Source organism: Triticum dicoccoides, chromosome 7A, assembly GCF_002162155.2.
Source record: "Triticum dicoccoides isolate Atlit2015 ecotype Zavitan chromosome 7A, WEW_v2.0, whole genome shotgun sequence".
Taxonomy (NCBI): domain Eukaryota; kingdom Viridiplantae; phylum Streptophyta; class Magnoliopsida; order Poales; family Poaceae; genus Triticum; species Triticum dicoccoides.
The window spans coordinates 680,546,289-680,554,956 of record NC_041392.1 but is presented as its reverse complement, the minus strand read 5'-3'; the positions used below and the strand labels follow the sequence as shown (position 1 = coordinate 680,554,956).

Genomic DNA, 8,668 nt, shown 5'->3' with positions numbered 1-8,668 from the left:
ACGAACACATAAACCGATGCAAAAGACAGCCATCAGAAGCACGCCTCTAACTTCGATGACGCACCACCACTTTGCTTCAGCAATTCTCCAGCGAGGCTTCTCAGTCTTTGTTCGCAGCGCAGATACGCATCAGCCTCGTCGCACTGTTCTTCAGCATGTCCACTCCTGTTCGCAGATCAGCCGCATCCTCTTGCTTCAGCAGTCCTGCCCAATAACCAAGAAAAGCACACATGGAGAAGCAGCATTCAAAATGTGTTTTCAAACGTTTAGACTCGAACGTAACACCATTGCGACATGTCCAAATAGCCCAGCAAAGCGCAGCAATGCCAACTATGTAGTAAATCTCCCCATTTGGGAAGTAAACATAACACCAGGAGTAAGCCTGCCACAGGCTGTTCGGGCACAGATCAGTGACGAGCATGCAGGCAACACTTCTCCAAGTCACCTTAGCTACAGGGCAGGCAAAGAAGAGATGTTGGGAAGTCTCATTCTCCCCACAGAAAGAACACTTCGGGTTTCCTTTCCACCCCCTTTTTTTCATCACATCCCGAGTAAGGATAGCATCCTGGAACAGCTGCCACATAAAGATTTTGATTTTTAAAGGAATGCCAGCTCTCCAAACCCACGCAAAATTACACCCTGTGATGTTTCTTTCCAAGAAAGAATAGACCGATTTGGTCGTAAATACCTTTTTATGACCCAGGCCCCACTTAATGCCATCTGATTCATCGGATATACAACTTTCTTTAGCAGCATCAACCACCTGTTGCCATTGCTCCATGAGCTCATTGTTTAATCTCCTTTGAAAGAAAGATAAAGGATCCGCCTTCCAACATTTTTTCACAGTGCATTTAGCGGAGTTGCAGATCGAGAATAACTGAGGAAACTGGTCCTTAAATGGTTTCCGATCACCTATAGGATCGATCCATATCCTTGCTATATCCCCAGATCGAATAACGATTTTTCTACCAGCCATATAAAGGTCTTTCACCTTCATAATAGCCTTCCAGCAAGGTGAGTCATTCACCTTTGTTTTGACAGAAGCTACCGTGTCTCTACCAAGGTATTTAGCTTTAATAATCTCCTGCCAAAGGCCAGTATTAGTCTCCAATTTCCACCACCACTTAGTAAGGAGGCTTAAGTTTTGCTTATGCAAATCCTTCACACCCAAACCACCTTTCTCCTTCAATCTATAGATACGAGCCCAACGCACTAGATGGTAGCGCTTTCTCTTTTTGGACACTTGCCAAAAAAAACTTTCTTCGATGTTTGTCCAACCTGTCTATAATGGTCTTCGACAGGAGGAACATAGACATGTAATAATAAGCTATACTGGATATATTGGCATTAAGCAGCGTCAGTCTACCCCCCGAGGAGGCATTACTGCCTAATCCAGAATCACATCTACGTATATATTTATCTTCCAGAAAATCCCAATCAACCCCTCGAATGGATGAATAACTGACTGGAACCCCCAAATATTTCATAGGAAAGTGGCCAATCTGACAGTTGAAAATGTCAGCATAGGTTTGCAAGATATTGTCATCCCCCCCAACACAAAGAATCTCACTTTTCTGGTAGTTAATTTTCAAACCTGACATGAGTTCGAACATATAAAGAAGAAGCTTAAGATTCTCAGCTTTATCTGGATCGTGCTCAATACAAAGGACGGTATCGTCTGCATATTACAGAATTGCTACCCCATTCTCGACTAGATCCGCAGCCAACCCAACAAAGAGATTGTTTTTTTGTGCTTGCAGCACCATTTTGCATAAGCACTCAGCTGCAATGTTAAACAGGAACGGGGATATAGGATCTCTCTGTCTGACCCCTTTATAGCTTTGGAAGTATGGGCCCATAGTATTGTTTAACTTGACACAAACTGTGCCATTATGTAGAATCTTTCTCATCCACTCGCATCAAGTTTTTCCAAACCCTCTATTATCAAGGCACTTCAAAAGAAAATCTCAGTTAACCTTGTCATACGCTTTCTCGAAGTCGAGTTTAATGACAATCCCACATTTTTTGTTAACATAAGTATGATGAAAAATTTCGTACAAAGATAAAACCCCATCCATGATATTCCTGTTTTTGATAATCAAACGCCCGCAATTATTACTACTCCTGGTGACTCACTCGCTCACCACTCACCAGCCTGCCTGCCTTTACCATGCAGAGTGCCATTATTACCTCACCACATGGGGCAGTAATTTCACACTCACACACCCGATCGACACTTTCGTTTTACCACTCAGCTTTTAGAAGATTCTCCACTACGTTATTTGCTCATGCCATTTGATAGGAGTTGTACAGTGTTAGGGGTACTCCCTGCATATTTTATGTGGTGATTAAAGGTGTAATGAGAGGTTTGAAATGTGTACAAGTGCGGAGGTACGTGTACAACGACGTGGTACGCCTGGACGATCTTGAGAAGCTCATCGACTGCTCCTCTTTTCAGGTGAATGACAAGCCCTTGCCAAAAATGCACCTAGTGTTCTTCGTTTTACTAGTAGAGAACATCATCAACGCATGAGCACCTAGTCTAAAGTTGTGGCCTAATACCCTGCAAAAGAGAAGTTTTGGCCGAATATTTCTTGGGATCTTCTTTGTGCATGCAGCCCTACACCATCAACAACGCAAAGGTGATCTTTCTTCCTTCATGGGCGCCGGCAACGTCTGACTTGCAACAGGATCCTCCAGGAGCCCTTCCACTTAGGCCAGTCATAGTTGTAACTTAGCTAGTAACATAACACACTTTAAGAAAATTCTGCTTATGTGACAAGTAATTAATGAGAGGTGGTAACATAATATGTTACTGTAACATAGCGTTTTCCAAAACAAGATGAGTCTACGAGCTAATAAATGAAGTCATCTATGATACTACTATTATGTTACTTTGCATTATGAAGATAGTAATTTAGACTAGTGTCATATGCATGACACTAGTCTAAGTTAGAGGGTGCTTGGATACGTTTTAGTCCCATGACTAAAAGTAGTGGGACTAAAACTTGCTAGCCTCACCCATGCTTGGATCCAAATACTAAAGAGACTAAAATCAAGTTATTGAGCATTTATTATCCTCCAAACCCTCCAATCCAGAACTCACATGTATTAAATGAGAGGAATTAAATGAGGAGAGAGAGGGCTAATACATATTTTAGTAGGTTTCCTATGACTAAAAAATCTTAGCCTCAAGACTAGTCCTAGCCTCTCTTTAATCAGGGATGCTTGGAACTTTAGCCTCTAAAAAAACTATTTTTAGTCAGACTAAAAATAGTCTTTTGGATCCAAGCATCCTCTTACTCCCCACTATGACCAGCCTTATGATGCCTCTCCTGCAAGGTACGCTCCCCACTCACACTCAATCCATTCCCGACACGTACACTGCATGCATGCATGACGCCTCGCTTGCAGATGTATTGATCGGTAAGAACAATCTAATCTATCTTCCCTGCTGAGTAGTGCATGCATGCAGGTGGATCATGTCATGATGCAGGGTGGCGACCTATCCAACATCCTAGACATGTCGGGCGAGCCCGACGTGGCCTGCTTCCCGAGGTTCGAGAACCTCCGCTTCGGCAGTGGGTCGTCGGACCTCCTGGACGACGTGGATGCCACCGGCGGCCTGGTCACCCTAAACTCGATCCTCGAGGACCCGCTGCATCACTACGGCAGCAGCTTCAGCGGCGGCTCCAGCAACCGCAGCGGTGGCAGACTGAACGCGCGGGGCTTCGATGCGGCAGCCGGCGTCGACGTCCCCGTACCGAGAAGAAGAAGTCAGGGGGCTTCTTCCTCAGATCGTCATGTCGCTCAACAACCGGAGCAAGCTAAATTTCGTGTTTTGACCCTTTTCTGATATTTATTCAAGATTTGATCTTAATTTGATAAAATTTCGAGATCTGACCCTTTTGCTACCGTCATCTGACGGTAGGGTTGCATGTCTTACCGTAAAATTTTCCTAAGTGTTGAACACAGTGCGTGCTAATGCCTACCGTCAAGCACCTCGGCGGTAGGGTTGTACAGGCTACCGCTAGTGTGTTTGGCGGTAGGGATGTTTTCTATCGCCAAGGTCCCCGGCGGTAGGCTGTTACACCCTACCGCCATGGACCCTGGCAGTAGCAAAAGGGTCAGATCTCGATTTTTTTTAAAACTTGGATTAGATCTTGAATAGGTTTCAGAAAATGGTCAAAACACAAATTTTGCCACAGGAGGAAGGGGGCGCCCCACAGGTCTCCGTTCGCATGATCAACGCAACGCATGTACCGTGCGTGCATGAATCGGTACTATGGTACTTTTCTATAATAGTGTAAATATAGAAAATGCCTTGCAAGGTTTCTATATTTACCATCTCCTTTGGAATTTGAATGGTTAGTCTAATATGTGTTTTCTCTTTGCAGGTAACGTCATTTATCTTAAGAGACAAACATTCTCGTTTGCAACCTATGAAGCTATTGGGATATAAAGTACTTTCATAAGTCTTGCAAAAAATGGTACTTTTGTAAGGTTTGTTCTGTTTAATGATAAACATGTCGTGTTACTATTGCATGAAGTATCTTTTGTTGGCATTTATGTTAGAGACAAATATTCTCATTTGCCACATGTGAAATATTGGGATATAAAGTCTTTTGTGAGGTTTATTCAGTTTAAGGGTAAACTTGTCGTGTTACTACTGGATGAAGTAACGTTTTATACGGATGAGAAGTGTTAGCTATTTGTATGACTGTGTAAACGTGTCTGTGAGTTTTCCATAGATGGATGCCCCCAGTTAGTTTTTGTCCTCGGTCCGCCCCTGCTACTACCTAGTACTATTTGATCTTCTCCCCTATATATGTTTTATTTTGAAACGAGGCAAAAGACTTGTCATTTTCATTAATTAAGAAGGAGTAAGAATTGCCCGGTTAATTGACGGAAAATCAGGCTAAAACTGATACAATCCAACCCACATAAAATGGGTATCACCGGTCAACCTGGCCACCGACATGGGATCACAAAGCTACAAAGAGGAAAAGACATCCGCCGAGTAGTCGCAAGCGTCATCGTCATCACCGGCTACCTCGAACGAGCGACTCCAACTTCACCGTAGACCTTCATCGCCGAAGCCAACCCGCAAACAGCTATACAGAAACCATGACGGCACATGCCAACAGAAGGCCACACGCGCGAACAATCGACAGCTCCGACTCTGACGACGATCATCACAAGGGAAATATGCATGAATTGCGCCGACTGTGCCCTAAATAGCACCTCGGACACGCCGGGAAGATCCGACTACCGAAGCCCGAGCCACAACCAAAGTTCCTCTCGATGCCATCATCGTTGCCAAACAGAAATCAGCGCCCCTGAAAAGGCCGCCTCAGCAAACTACGCGGCGAAGATGCCGCAAACCACGCGGCCAAGATGCCGCAACCCACACGGCGAAGATGCCGCCATCCACCGGTCTCCCAGTCGTAGCCGGCTACAAGACGATGCCCCCAAGGAGGAGAAAGACGCGAAGACGCCTCCATCGTCCGATCCAGCGGATCTGAGGTTTCCCTCCGGAGCCAAAGCCGTGGGGAGAAGCAGGAGCACCTCCACGATGACGCTTTCAAGAAAGATCGCGGCACCCGCGGGCGCCGCCGTCACCGGCTCCGATGGGGATCGGAGCAAGGATTTCTCCAGGAGTTGCGCCGACCACCAGCCGCCACCGACCATCGCCTACCAACCACCACCCCTGCTGAGAGCAACATCACTCCGACCGCGGGATCCCTCGATCCACCGCAACCAGACACGCATCACCTCCCCGGCCGTAGCCGCCGCCCACCACCGCAGCACCACCGCGACCACCACCACCGCAGAAACCGCGCCACATCGCGAGAGGAAGCAACAATAACAGAGATACGCCGATCCAGATCGAAGCCACTCTCCCGAAGCAGCAGGGGCACCCGCAGCACACCACACGCTCCGGAGAAGCCGCCCGCCAAGCCCTTCGAGTCGCCGCGCCTAGCTTGCACGAGCCGTTGCCGCACCCAACCGTTGATCCGCGCCCTGTGCACGCATCCAGGCGCCGAGCGCCGCCGTGACCAACCGCGCACACAGTCCATGCCCAGGCCACGCCGATAGCCCAGACCGAGGACTCCGCCCCGGCGTCCCAACTGCCGCCCGCAACCGACGCCACTAGCGGCCAGATCTGGCCACGCCAGATCAAGCCCCCAAGGCAGCCATGGGGGAGCCTCGCGTAGCCCACCACGCTGAAGGAAATATGCCTTAGAGGCAATAATAAAATTATTATTTATTTCCTTATATCATGATAAATGTTTATTATTCATGCTAGAATTGTATTAACCGGAAACATAATACATGTGTGAATACATAGACAAAAAGTATGTCACTAGTATGCCTCTACTTGACTAGCTCGTTGATCAAAGATGGTTATGTTTCCTAGCCATAGACAAAGAGTTTTCATTTGATTAACTGGATCACATCATTAGGAGAATGATGTGATTGACTTGACCCATTCCGTTAGCTTAGCACTTGATCGTTTAGTTTGTTTCTATTGCTTTCTTCATAACTTATACATGTTCCTATGACTATGAGATTATGCAACTCCCGTTTACCGGAGGAACACTTTGTGATTATAAAGGTGCTCTACAGGTGTCTCCGAAGGTACTTGTTGGGTTGGCGTATTTCGAGATTATGATTTGTCATTCCGATTGTCGGAGAGGTATCTCTGGGCCCACTCGGTAATGCACATCATTTAAGCCTTGCAAACATTGCAACTAATGAGTTCGTTGCGGAATGATGTATTATGGAACGAGTAAAGAGACTTTCCGGTAACGAGATTGAACTAGGTATTGGAATACCGACGATCGAATCTTGGGCAAGTAACATACCGATGACAAAGGGAACAACATATGTTATTATGCGGTTTGACCGATAAAGATCTTCGTAGAATATGTAGGAACCAATATGAGCATCCAGGTTCCGCTATTGGTTATTGACCAGAGACGTGTCTCGGTCATGTCTACATAGTTCTCGAACCCGTAGGGTCCGCACGCTTAAAGTTCGGTGACGATCGTAATTAGGGTTTTTGTGTTTTGATGTACCGAAGGTTGTTCGGAGTCCCGGATGTGATCACGGACATGACGAGGAGTCTTAAAATGGTCGAGACATAAAGATTGATATATTGGAAGCCTATATTTGGATATCGGAATCGTTCCGGGTGAAATCGGGATTTTATCGGAACCCTCCCGGGGGTTAATGGGCCTACATGGGCCCTAAGGGAGAAGAGGAGGGCCGGCCAGGGCAGGCCGCGTGCCCCTCCCCCCTAGTCCGAATAGGACAAGGAAGGGGGGGGCGCCCCCCTTTCCTCTTTCCCCCTTCCCCTTTCCTTCTCCAACAAGGCAAGAGGGGGGAGTCCTACTCCCGATGGGAGTAGGACTCCTCCAGACGCACCCCTATGGGCCAACCGCACCTCCCCTCCCTCCTTTATATACAGGGGCAGGGGGCACCCCATGACACACAAGTTGATCTTCGTGATCATTCCTTAGTCGTGTGCGGTGCCCCCTTCCACCATATTCCACCTCGGTCATATCGTAGCGGTGCTTAGGCGAAGCCCTGCATCGGTAGAACATCATCACCGTCATCACGCCGTCGTGCTGACGAAACTCTCCCTCAACAATCGGCTGGATCGGAGCTCGAGGGACGTCACCGAGTTGAACGTGTGCAGAACTCGGAGGTGCCGTGCGTTCGCTACTTGATCGGTCGGATCGTGAAGTCGTACGACTACATCAACCGCGTTGTGCTAACGCTTACGCTTTCGGTCTACGAGGGTACGTAGACATCACTCTCCCCTCTCGTTGCTATGCATCACCATGATCTTGTGTGTGCGTAGGAATTTTTTTGAAATTACTACGTTCCCCAACAGTGGCATTTGAGCCAGGTTTTATATGTTGATGTTATTTGCACAAGTAGAACACAAGTGAGTTGTGGGCGATATAAGTCATACTGCTTACCAGCATGTCATACTTTGGTTCGGCGGTATTGTTGGATGAAGCGGCCCGGACCGACATTACGCGTACACTTACGCGAGACTGATTCTACCGACGTGCTTTGCACACAGGTGGCTGGCGGGTGTCAGTTTCTCCAACTTTAGTTGAACCGAGTGTGGCTACGCCCGGTCCTTGCGAAGGTTAAAACATCACCAACTTGACAAACTATCGTTGTGGTTTTTGATGCGTAGGTAAGAACGGTTCTTGCTAAGCCCGTAGCAGCCACGTAAAACTTGCAACAACAAAGTAGAGGACGTCTAACTTGTTTTTGCAGGGCATGTTGTGATGTGATATGGTCAAGACGTGATGAGATATAAGTTGTTGTATGAGATGACCATGTTTTGTTGAAATTATCGGAAACTGGCAAAAGCCTTATGGTTGTCTCTCTATTGCATAAGATGCAAGCGCCAAATAATTGCTTTACTTTATCGCTATGCGATAGCAACAGTTGCAAGAGCAATTGTTGGCGAGACGACCATGTGACGACACATTGATATAGATCAAGATGATGGAGATCATGGTGTCACGCCGGTGATGATAGAGATCATGACGGTACTTTGGATATGGAGATCAAAGGCGCAAGATGATCATGGCCATATCATGTCACATATTTTGATTACATGTGATGTTTATCTTTTATA

General features: G+C 46.9%; 1 pseudogene; it reads left to right on the top strand.

Annotated features, from left to right (window-relative positions):
- The first annotated feature begins 2,359 nt into the window (after positions 1-2,359).
- LOC119333881 lies at positions 2,360-4,604 on the top strand (annotated as a pseudogene).
- The last annotated feature ends 4,064 nt before the right edge of the window (positions 4,605-8,668 follow it).